This window comes from Amia ocellicauda, unplaced genomic scaffold, assembly GCF_036373705.1.
Source record: "Amia ocellicauda isolate fAmiCal2 unplaced genomic scaffold, fAmiCal2.hap1 HAP1_SCAFFOLD_30, whole genome shotgun sequence".
NCBI lineage: Eukaryota > Metazoa > Chordata > Actinopteri > Amiiformes > Amiidae > Amia > Amia ocellicauda.
This window is the reverse complement of record NW_027102865.1, coordinates 301,537-313,087: the sequence shown is the minus strand read 5'-3', so window position 1 is coordinate 313,087 and position 11,551 is coordinate 301,537.

Genomic DNA, 11,551 nt, shown 5'->3' with positions numbered 1-11,551 from the left:
ATACTGTGATTGTTATTCTATTTGCCTAAATTGCACATTGTGTACCCAGCGTATTAAATTGGTTATTAAAAAGACTTGGTTATATACTTCCTCTTGGCTTTTCACTCTCCCTTTAACATCACTAATTTTAGCTTCCAGGGTTATTCGACCGGACCGTCCGGTAAACCAAAGGTGGTGGCAGCTACACGCTCCTCTGTCAAATCCAGTTAGGACACGACCTTACTAGGACAGGTTTCGTTACAGTACATTTTGATGATCCTGTACTGTTATCCTTACCAGCAAAGGCAGATGTGACAAATGAATGCATAACAATAATATTAGTAAATTGGGTTTGATGTATAAGGTGTTGTAGATTATGCAATAGAGGGCGGTGACGTGCACTAGGAGACTATACTATTTTGTGCATATGGCTCTCCTAATATTTTCGGTCAGCTTATTACCCAAAATATCAAATACTCTTCAGGATTGCATTCCACAAATAAAGCCAATCCGTTTTTAGTGTTTCTCTGAACACATCCAAGCTTACCTAGGCGCTACATATTCTTTTCAATTACCCGTAATTCTGATCTGTATTTTGGCTTGTTAATAGAAGATATTGAAGTTGGACTCCTAATTCAAAATAACCAATATGTATCTCAACGTAATTTACTGACAGACATCACTCTTTATCACTTTCACTTTTGAAGGAACTGCTTTGTATTCTGTGTATTGTTTTATTGTAGTGCTGCTTCCTTTCTTGGCCAGGTTTTACTTGCAAAAGTGATTTTATTCTCAATGTAAGCTCAAAGTCAAATAGTTTAAATAAGAAAACAATGTATTGAAATGAGAACATCATGAACCTGTGTAATTGTGCTGAAGGACAAGCACTGAAAGCAGAGAGAATTTTGTGTTTGGCATTGAATAGCCTTAAAGAAAACTATGCCGTTTTTGGAAACTTTCATATTTAAGTTGAATGTAGGCAAAAACATTCCAGTCACTCTGAAGAGAGAATACAGTTTACTGTTCGAATAAGTAGCCCCTGAATTGAAGATAAAAATCAAAAGTGCTGTTCGTAATTAGTTTACACTTTTACATCAGATGTCTTGTTTTTGCGTTCCAAATTGAGGAGTTGTGGCATATAATGTAAATGAAGTTACTTCACTAGTAGTGCGATTTCTACGTTGTGTATGTGTGTTTGTATATATGAACTCATACATTTTTTAAAGATTGTATTTGGAAAACAAATTCAGGTATAGCACGTGTCCCCCTTTTGAATGGGTTCTATATATAACATTTTAAAACGAATGGTTCTGTATAGAACGCTATGTTTGGGGGTTCTTCATGTAACCCCTTTGAAGGGGTTCTACATAGAACCATAAAGGGATCCACCAGAGCGATTACTCGAGGAACCCTTTATGGTTCTGTGCAGAACAATTTCTTCTAAGAGTGTGGAGTGTCGCCACACAATTTCTCTCAGAGGGCTTTTGACCAATGGCAATCCAATCCTGAATGACATCACCACTATCCTGTTGTACTTTATGCGAGAGATGTATTAAGTAGTTTATAATGAGAAGAATAACAATAATCGCCTGTTTTTCATAGTTGCCTATAGGTTTTGTATCCATTGTCTCCTTCATATTAGGAAAGGAAGTTGATCCATAGCCTACTCAGAGACAACTGAGAGTTGGTCTCTGAGCAGCAGCACAAAGGGGTCGAGTCTCTCAATGTCCGTGTGTTGGAGATATTCCACCATATTGGTCCCAGCCTTTAAAACAATGTTAAAGAAGATGTTAAAGATCTTGTAGAAATATATTGCAGAAGAGCAGAACTACAATCACACTTTTTCAATGCTATTGCTGTTTTCTACCTCCCTGGTGAGGTACCAATGCGGGAAGTTTGTGAGAGTATTTCTAAAATGTGTATGATCCAATACACACAGTTATTTAAAAAGCTGACGTCTTGTACATGCTCACCAGAACCAAGCCTAATTAAATAACACATTTAATATTAAATAAGTACATGTGCAGTAGCCACTTGGACAATTACAGATCCCCAGGTCAAAACACAACAGAAAGACATGGAAGATCGTATTTTCAAATCACACCTGTGGCCCCCCTAACTGTAATTTGGTATTAGTGGGTCAAAGGATTTATTTGGTTCAAGTGATAATAAGATCATATTTTGAAATGAAACACTACAGGATGTCATATTTAAAATGACTGTGAGTACCTTTCTTTAGTGACGGTTCTGAGGGGGGCAGGTATTAGTTGAGTGTGCTAATTGGAGCTGTGAAGTGTGCAGAGAAAATACAAATGTTTTCTTTTAATATGAAAACAAAGAACTTTTTGTTAACACCGACCTGGGATTGTGTTTCTTTCCAAGTTTCCTTATTGTTTCTGAGAAGAGACTGTTCACTTGCAAAGTGAACTGGACCCGTGTGACTCGCAGGTAAGGAGAGCCCGTGTTGAACTAAGATGGCTACAGTGAGTTTTCCTGGACAAAGCTCGGGCAAAGGATAGCGCAGAGTGCACCTGCACCTGAGATTGTGTTGAGAAGCTTTGTGATAAGAGCAGGTAAAGAGGGAAAAGAAACACAAGTCAGCAGCAATAGTATTTTCTTTCTTTGAAGCACACATTTTGTTTTAACTGAAACGGGACTACAACTTTTGAAAGGGAAATAGTTGCTAGTGCACTGTATTTGTATTGAGTTTATTAGAAGAAAAAAAGCTTATATTTTGGACAGAACGAACTCGTTTGGCATGCAACTAGCAGCAAGCGATGAGAAGCAAACAAAACAGCAAGTTAGCAAGTTACAGGCTGTCCTAGGTCCGGGGGTGCTTATGGTTGTTTATGGGTTCCCTTACCTTAGCCAGTGTCATGTACGGGTGTCCGTACCTTACTAGAGTGTTTGTTTTTATTATAATATATATTAATGTAATATTTCAGATAAATCGTCACAATGAGTGACACCAGCATTATTGGTTTTTTGAGAAATAAAAAAACAGAATGTAGAGAAGAAAATGTTGGAAGGAAGTTGGGAGAAAGACTGGTCTCCGAAGGAGCACCGGGACTGGTGGAAGCAACAACAACCAGATAAGACAGAGAAAGGAATTGTGATATTGTGTCAGGTTGGTGAGAATCAAGAAAAGAAAATAACAGAAATGGAAGATCATCATAAACAGTAATGTGAATTGAGAGCAGAAGTTGTGAAAAATACGATAGAATTAATAGAACTACAAGGCAAATTAGAAGGGCAAGAAAAGTGGTCAGAAAAGGTGAAGGTGTAGGTGCGCGATGTGCTGCCGTGTTAGGAGCGCGTCGCGACACAGATCACTCCGAGGACGACAGGCCCGATTGGGATGATTTAGATCGCAAAGCATGGGAATATGAAAAAGGAGGTTTTGCTAGCGCTCCTCCCCCATATAATCCGGAATATAAATCAATCACTGATTTTGGTTATAATAATACATTGTATCCAGATCTGACCGCTCTGAAAACGGTCCCAGCTGCACCCATGCAAGTCAAAACTAGACAGAGTAAAGAGGAAGGTCAATCAATAGTCTATACGACTAAAACCCATGTCCCCTTCTCCCCAGGAGAAAAAGAAATGATATGGGCGTCCCTCCCAAAATTAAAACCAAACCAGGGTAACACAACTTTTTGGGATATTCTAGATGAAAAGATGGTTATTCACCTCCTTCACCCGCACGATGTACACATCATCGTGAAGGCTAAATGTCCGCCCAACATTTGGATACAGTTACTACGAGAATATCAGACCGGGGAGTGGGCTAATGTAGCCTCTACAGATGAGGAGGAAATAACAGAACTTTTTCACAATGGATCAAGAAAACTGAGATAGTGAAATAATGAAATAATCGAGTGGGATTATTTGACATTTTATTCTAAATAATCATAAGCTTAAATAATAAGTTATAAGGGCTGTTTGAGACACTGCAGGGTCAATAAAACATGCCACAGATCGGATATCTGAATTATCTTTAGATATCAATGTGTATGTGCTTTGTGTGTTTATGTATATGTATAGTTTGAAGGTGATATAAGGTAAATGTCTATGTTTTGGCAATCATTTTAGAATTATATTTAAAAATGTAACAACAGATTTATCATATTCATGAGGATCTTTGGCTCTATACAGAGTGCCTCAAGCATCAGAAATCAGAAAGAAAGACTATTATAAGAAAAGTAATCCAAAATATACATTGAATAAACAGATGGATAATAATAGTAATACATAAATAGTCATGGTGTCTCCACAAGAAGAACCAGAATTTGTTTGTTAAACATCATGTTATGGACAAGCTCTGTCAAAAGTCAAATTCAAGGAAACGAAAGGCTAGAAGAGAGCCTGGTGCAGCCCTGACAGCCTGTGAAAGCAGGAGAATGTAAACAGTCTGGTGACATGTTACAGTCTTTCAGAAAATGTTTGGTTATTGGTGCCTAGCATATAATACCTGAAATGAAAGTCAAAGTAGACCATGGTTTTAAGATGAGTGATGTAGGAAAAGGGTAAGATACCGCAGAAGTATAAGATTACAACTATAGAATAAGTAAGCTCAAGTAATATAAAATGCTTTACAGGAGAAAAGTAAGAATGGAAAGGAAGAGTAAAAGAGAAGGTGTCCTAGGATTATGGGAATCATTATTGAGATCAATGGCCTATTGGCTAATATTTTGTTAGGTACATATATGACTTCAATAAACGAATAATGGAGTGACATCTGTATAAATATAAATAAAACATATTGATAAAAAAACCTGAATACATTTCTTGTAAGAAATTAAGAATAGGAGAAAGAATAGCTGTTAGAATGCAGAGCAATGTTGACCAAAGTTGAAGAGGGTTTGAGTAAGTTGACGAGGGTCTGAGTAAGTTGATAAGGCTTGGGAAGCAGGAAAAGGCGAGTTTGATGTGTGTGAGACAAATGTGCTGCCACTTTTAGCACAGAGAGCTTCTGATGGTGATTGAATGAAACGTGGGAAAATACGGACGTTACTGAAGATATAACTTGATGTAGAATAAATGAATAAATAATTGAATGAGATATGAGTTAGTTTAAAGTCTAATGTCATGAAACTTTGACTGTATGGAAATAGTTCTTTCACAAACAGTAATACCCTATCAATTAGGAAGGAAGTCCATAAATAAACCAGTGTAAGGGATTGAGATTAGGGAACTGCCTTATGAGTAAATGCAAGTGTTCTACTACAAATGGTGCAACAGTGTCTATAAACTAATGTCCTGGGATATAAGGAATGGTTACATTACTAGACGCAACACCACTTTTGCAACAGGGCCTAACCATCCTCACTGCTCCCTGGACAAGTCGGTGGCTCCCCCTGTCCAGTCCACGGTCCCTGTCACCCCCTGTGTCTGGACCGGACGGACCCCCACTTCTACCATGTCTGGATATCGGAACTGGAATGTCGCCTCATCCTCAGTGATAATGTCCTGCTGGTCTATACGGGAGAGTCTAGCCAGTGGGCAGCGCTGGGGCACATCTACAGGGTAGGGGAAAAGATTTAACACTGGCAACGGGACCCTACCCTGGCATATCCACGTGATGGTCCGTGCCACATGCCGCTCTCGCTCCTCATCCCAAGCCTCGATCAGGACACAGTATTCCGCTATGTGGGGGAACTCTGGCACCTGTGCCCACAGCACCATCTCACTGCAGGGCGGAATCTGGACAGTGGACTGCCGGGTCAGCCTCGTTAACGTTAATGTTAACCCTCTTCTCGCTTTCTCTGTTTGCCGGTTTCCCTGTTTGCCGGTTTCCAGCTGCCCTGCCCACTGCATGGAGGAATACCCAAGCAACACAGCGCCCAGGTTAGTAGGTCCAGTATGTAAACAGACACTGTAATGTTCAATGTCTTTCCTCGATCGCTTATAATCCAAGGAGGGGAGAGGGGTGGGCACAGCAGGAAATCACTCGCAGCTTGGCGTCTTAAACTTCTCTACGTTTCCACACTCCATGGAAATCAGCGAAACCAAAGGTGCACTCACTGTAGCCTCCAGAGGAATCCATCTCTCTCTGCTTCTGTCCTAGTGATGGGAATTCCGGCTGGTTTCAGTGAGCCAGACCATTTGGCTCAATTCAGCAATAAGAGCCGGCTCTTTCGGCTCCCAAATGGCTCTTCATTTAGTACCACTTCTGGCTTTTATAATTCAGGCAAATTTAGCAATGTTTGGACCTATGATTGGTATGTGTGCACATACATCACTTATTCAATGTAATTATACTTAATCTTATAATTTCCAGAATACCATAATTTACATGTTTTGTATTTAAAAAAAAACGTAAATCATGTGAAAACATCAAACACTATTACACATGTGTATTGAACGTTTTATTTATATTGAACTATCCAAAACACAAACCATTCCAAGCAAACCACACTCAAAATGGAACCATATAACAAATAAAAAATGAATTACAATGCGCATAACGGCAGCATCCAACAGTTCTAGATGTATATATTACCAGTGACCTTGTCTTTAGTGCAGACTGGCATTAAGAAAGTCTAAGTGCCTCAGCTTACAGGGGCTGATCCGGTTTCTGTTATTATCTGCCCTGTTTTGGAGAAGATTCTTTCTGAAGGGACTGATGTTGCTACGATGCAGAGTCTCCCTGCCATCACCTTGACCAGTCGTGGGTAGACTGAAGCCTCGGTCTCCCACCAGCTCAGCGGGTCTGTGGCTCTTTGGATAAGGGGCTCTTCAAGATAGGATCTTACTTCCAGTATAGCATCTGCTGTGGGATTCCTTCTTGCAGTGTCTCCTGTTGCTCTTTCATCAAAGAACCTCCAAACAGCAGACGTTTGTGGCTCCACTTCTAGTGCCCCTGCTCCCTCTTCTCCCTCTTGGCCTCCTAGTGGTGTAGCCTGCTGGCTGCTGGGGCTGCATCTTGCTGCTGCTGTTACTCTTTGAGGTGCCTCATCAACAGCTCTGTTGTCATTGAAGGACAGCTGTTTGAACCTTGGGTCCAGTATGGTGGTTTCTGAGAGAACAGTATTGTATTCCATTCTGTGGAACTTTCTTTCCATAGATGCACAGAGAGCAGTCACCAACTCTCTCTCTTTCCCTTTGGTTACTGTTCCTCCTGTCTGGTGGTGGGCTGTTATTCTCTGCAGACCCTTGCACAGGAGTAGCATTTTGGAGGCTGTCACGTAGCTGAAAAAAAAGAGAAAACTCAGAATTATGCTTTGTTTTATTATGTGGTATATGGACTTTGTTCAGTTTATTCTTGTCTATTATTACTGCCATTCCCCTCTAATATGCACCTCAAATATGCAATTATGTAATACTAATGTAAAAACAGTTGTCCATTGTACCTGTCTGCACTGATCTCCACAGTGACTGCTCAAAGGGTTCCTGAACAGTGCATGTCTCTCGCACTTCCTCCCACTCTTCTTGGCTCAGAGCATCAACAGGTGCATTGATAATGGCCAAGGTAGAGATGATTGCATCCTTGGACTCCAGAACCTGTTTCAGCATATGAAATGTTGAATTCCACCTTCTTGTTTGGACCTCAGCTCAGGCATACCCATCTGGCGTTGAGAAGACTTCAGCTTCTCTGTGGCTCGTGTGCTCTTATGGAAGAATTCCCGCATCGCCTTCACTTTGTTCACAGTGGGCTTCATCACCTTCAGGGCATCTCTTACAACCAGGTTGATTGTGTGCACGAGACATGGGTGGTGGGTCCATTTCAAGATGTTAAAAAGCTTTGGTGATGTTAGCTGCGTTGTCAGTAACACAGCAATCCACTTTGTTTTCTACTTGCCACCCTTTTTTTGCACTCTTAGCAGTCCCTCTGCCAAGTTATCTGAAGTGTGTCTGCCACTAAACTCAAAACAGTCCAGAAGATTGGACACCATTTTTTATAATTTTCAATGAAGTGACATGTAGCAGACATGAAGGAAGTGGTGGCTCTGGATGTCCAGCAGTCAGTTGTCAGGCAAACTGCTGTAGCCTTTTTAACCCTTTCTTGCAGTGAAGCACATTGTCTGTCATACAGTCTTGGAATAGTTGTTTGGGAGAGTGTTTTCCTGCTTGGAAGAACATACATTGGATTGAGAGCATGGGTGTAGCTTCTAAATCCCTTGTCCTCCACGACTGAGAATGGTTGGAATTCCCTTGCAATAATTTTAGCCAATACCTCATCAATTGTGTTTGGTCTTGCTGGGGTCATGGCCTTTGGCATAAATTGGCTTATAGAACTATGGGTTGCAATAGGTCGCAGTACCTGATGCCTGAGGGGTGGCTGTGAGCACTGCAGCAGCAATGGTTCCAGTAATCGCACAGGTATTTTCATTTTCAGTAGCAGGCATGCTAGCTTGCCTGTTTTCTTCCAACTGCATTGATGGATTTATAATTCTAATGTGTCTGTGAAGGTTGTTAGTAGACCCTGCTTGATATGATACTTTACAATTTTTACATTCTGCCTTTGTTGTTTATATTATCAAAATGCATCCAAATGCTACTTCGTTTGTGCCTGTCACTCATCTTGTTTTCTGACCCGTAATTAAAGATGAACTTTTCACCACACTGCTCGGCCGCACCACTCGCACTGACTGAATGTTGTGTTGAGGTGTGTGTGCTGCACCAAACGGGAGCACCGGGACAATGTCATCATACGCAGCACATCAACACAACATTCATACTTTTATTCTGTCTTGTATTCATTTATAAGAAATAAAAACATAAGAACAGACATCCTTTCTCAGACGGGACCCGGCACATTCGCGAACGACATCACTATTCTGTCCCTGTGCGCCGTGTTGATCTGGGTCCTGCTCCCAGGTCTGCCACCTCCCCTCCTGTCTGCTGAAGTCCACTTTCCAATGTGGGAGGTCTCTGCGGCTCGTATCAGACGCTCCCTCCTCTCCTCTCCCAGGGCAGGGTGATTAAGTGGGGACGCGTGTGAAGAGTGCAGGTGGACCCAGGTGAGTTGTGCGGTGGTGATTGGCTCAAAGAAACACAAATAATAAGGCACGCGTGCAAACAATCAAAATAATACTAAGTGAATAACAAATTAAACAATAAAGTGAAAGATAATCAACACACAAAATAATGGCAATATAGAACCAAACAAAATACACAAGCCATATTGCATAAAGTGAAGTGAAATATAAATATAATAAGTAATGGTGATTAAGGAGCTAATTAACACCGTCCGTGACATTTACATTGGTTGGGTGTGTGGATACCAGTAATTATTTTTGTTTTATTGAAATACAAAATAATTCTATTTTTCCGAAGTGCTGAACTTTAATACAGTCTAGAAAGATTAATATTTTTTGTCTTGGGCTATATTATTATTACCATAGTTTTTCTATTGTATAAGTATCTTGGAGTAGGGGCATCTCACCTGTCCTGTAAGATTTGGGAGGGTAGGAATAGTGTAGTTATTTTCTCTGTTTACTTGTTGTGTGCCCCATTACTGTTAGTTCAGGTAGCCACTGTGAATTTAAATCCTGAACCCTACTTTGCCAAATAAGGTCACAGCTTTACTTTGGTATGTAAAAAAAAAAAGAAATAAGAAAGAAAAGAAAACGCAGGATAGGCACATACCTCAAATTTGGCACATACCCCCTGTGGCCCCCCTAACTGGCACCGTGGACAAAACACTGTCAGCACCCCTCCCCACCACTAACATCATGGACAATACACCCCCCCGATGATGGCCCCGCTACGATTACAACTGGCCCCAGCCATGCCCCCCGAGATGAAAGGGGCTAGAACCACCGCTGAATGGCTTGTTAGTGAGTTTGACTTAGGATCATGTTTTTAGTTGTTTAATATCTGCAATATGAATAGCCTACAATCATTACACATAAGTTTGATTTAAAATAACTAATTAAAGGTTAGATATACTGTATAACTTTGAATACTATTCTATACGGAGACATTATGTATTCTTACCATGGCAACTTCGATATTCTTGTTTCTATTAACTTTTGCATGTAAAGATTACATATTGTGGTTATGGGATACTTCGTTGCATTTTTTGGCATGTTGTTGTTTTCTTTTATGTGTGACTTTTAACTTTATACCCTATAGGATCCAATAACTTTAAACAGTATAACAATAATAATATTATAAGAGAAGACCAGCTAATGTATTGTTTACATGCAAAACCTTGGAAAAACATACTATAGTAAGCAAATGTAAACTATGAGGAAATATAATATTTGCACCCACAGTATAATGGACTGGGGGATAATCAGTATTTAAAAACTTTAAACTTTCAATATTTCCTTAAGTGACATTACGTGTACATCTAGATTGGTGATTGTTTCGTTACTCTGTAGTATTTCCTTCTTTGCGTCATCCTGCCGAGCTCATGAATTCTTGCCAAGGATGTTTTTCCTTGACTCCTTTGTCTCCGCAGTGAGGCTGACTGGGACGAAGTATGGCTGTGGAGATGGGGGTGTGGGGCCTGCACGGTCATGGTCTCGCAATACCAGCCCCAGTCCAAGAGGATACTGTATATTTTCTGTGACATCTTCCGAGGAACAGTGCCTTCATTGAAACTGTGGCGACATAGAAACTAAAGCAATCTTCTGTCCTGTCTCGAAGCAGTACAAGGAGAAGCTGACATGGGAGACGTCAAACAGCAGTTAGATTATTTATTATTATTTGTAAACCTAATAAACTGCCTGGCTTGAAATGTCTCTATGGTGACATAGTGAAAAAAGGTGTTACGAGTTGGACGCCATGGCGTAACAAACTGAAAAAAACAGTTTTCGGCTAGAGAACATTTGACAGTACCTGATATTATGGCAACTGCCCTGTTTTGGAAATTACAACATTTAATATCTTTGGTTTATATTTACAATAGGGCTATTTTGAAACATTAAGGCAGATTGCATGCTTCTCCTGAAACCTCCGAAGTTTTCCTGTCCTGTCTTCCTGTCATGCGATATGTTTATATTGTATATTGTTCAGCTCGGCTACTCTTTCTGATTAGCCAGCTATGTATTATATTGTATTTTTCTCATTGGGTCTGTGACCCGCTCCTATTGGATCAGGGGTCCACTGCCATGATATTGCGCGGAGGCCGCACAAGTGCTTGATTGCCTACACCAGACATTGTGCAAGTAGATTACGGCCTCGCTCCTAGCTGCACTAGTAGAGCAGCCGGCCTTGTTCTTGTAAGTGGAGGGCATAAGAGTTAACCTCTGTAGCCCTGCTTTGTATATGCAGATAGCAGACAGCTCCCGGTAGAGCGTGACTATGGTCCTCGCTCCTGGACGGCTCAGGTGCGGCCCTACGGGATCCCTGAGGTAACTGTCTGGAGTTGTGTTGCCTAGGCACCCTTGCGGTGCACCTCGTGGCAGGCTCCCTTATCAGCTCGCTGCCTCCGCCCCTGCGACGGCTTTGTTATACAGCAACCCCTCCCCCTTGGGCAGTGCTTCCGACTTGAAAGATAACGATAGGTTGCGTATGCAATACAGTACACACAAACCATTATTTGAATAGGCACACAAAGCGCCAACTAAGCATGAATGATAGTATAAATGAAAAACACTTGTGGCTTTTGCTTTTT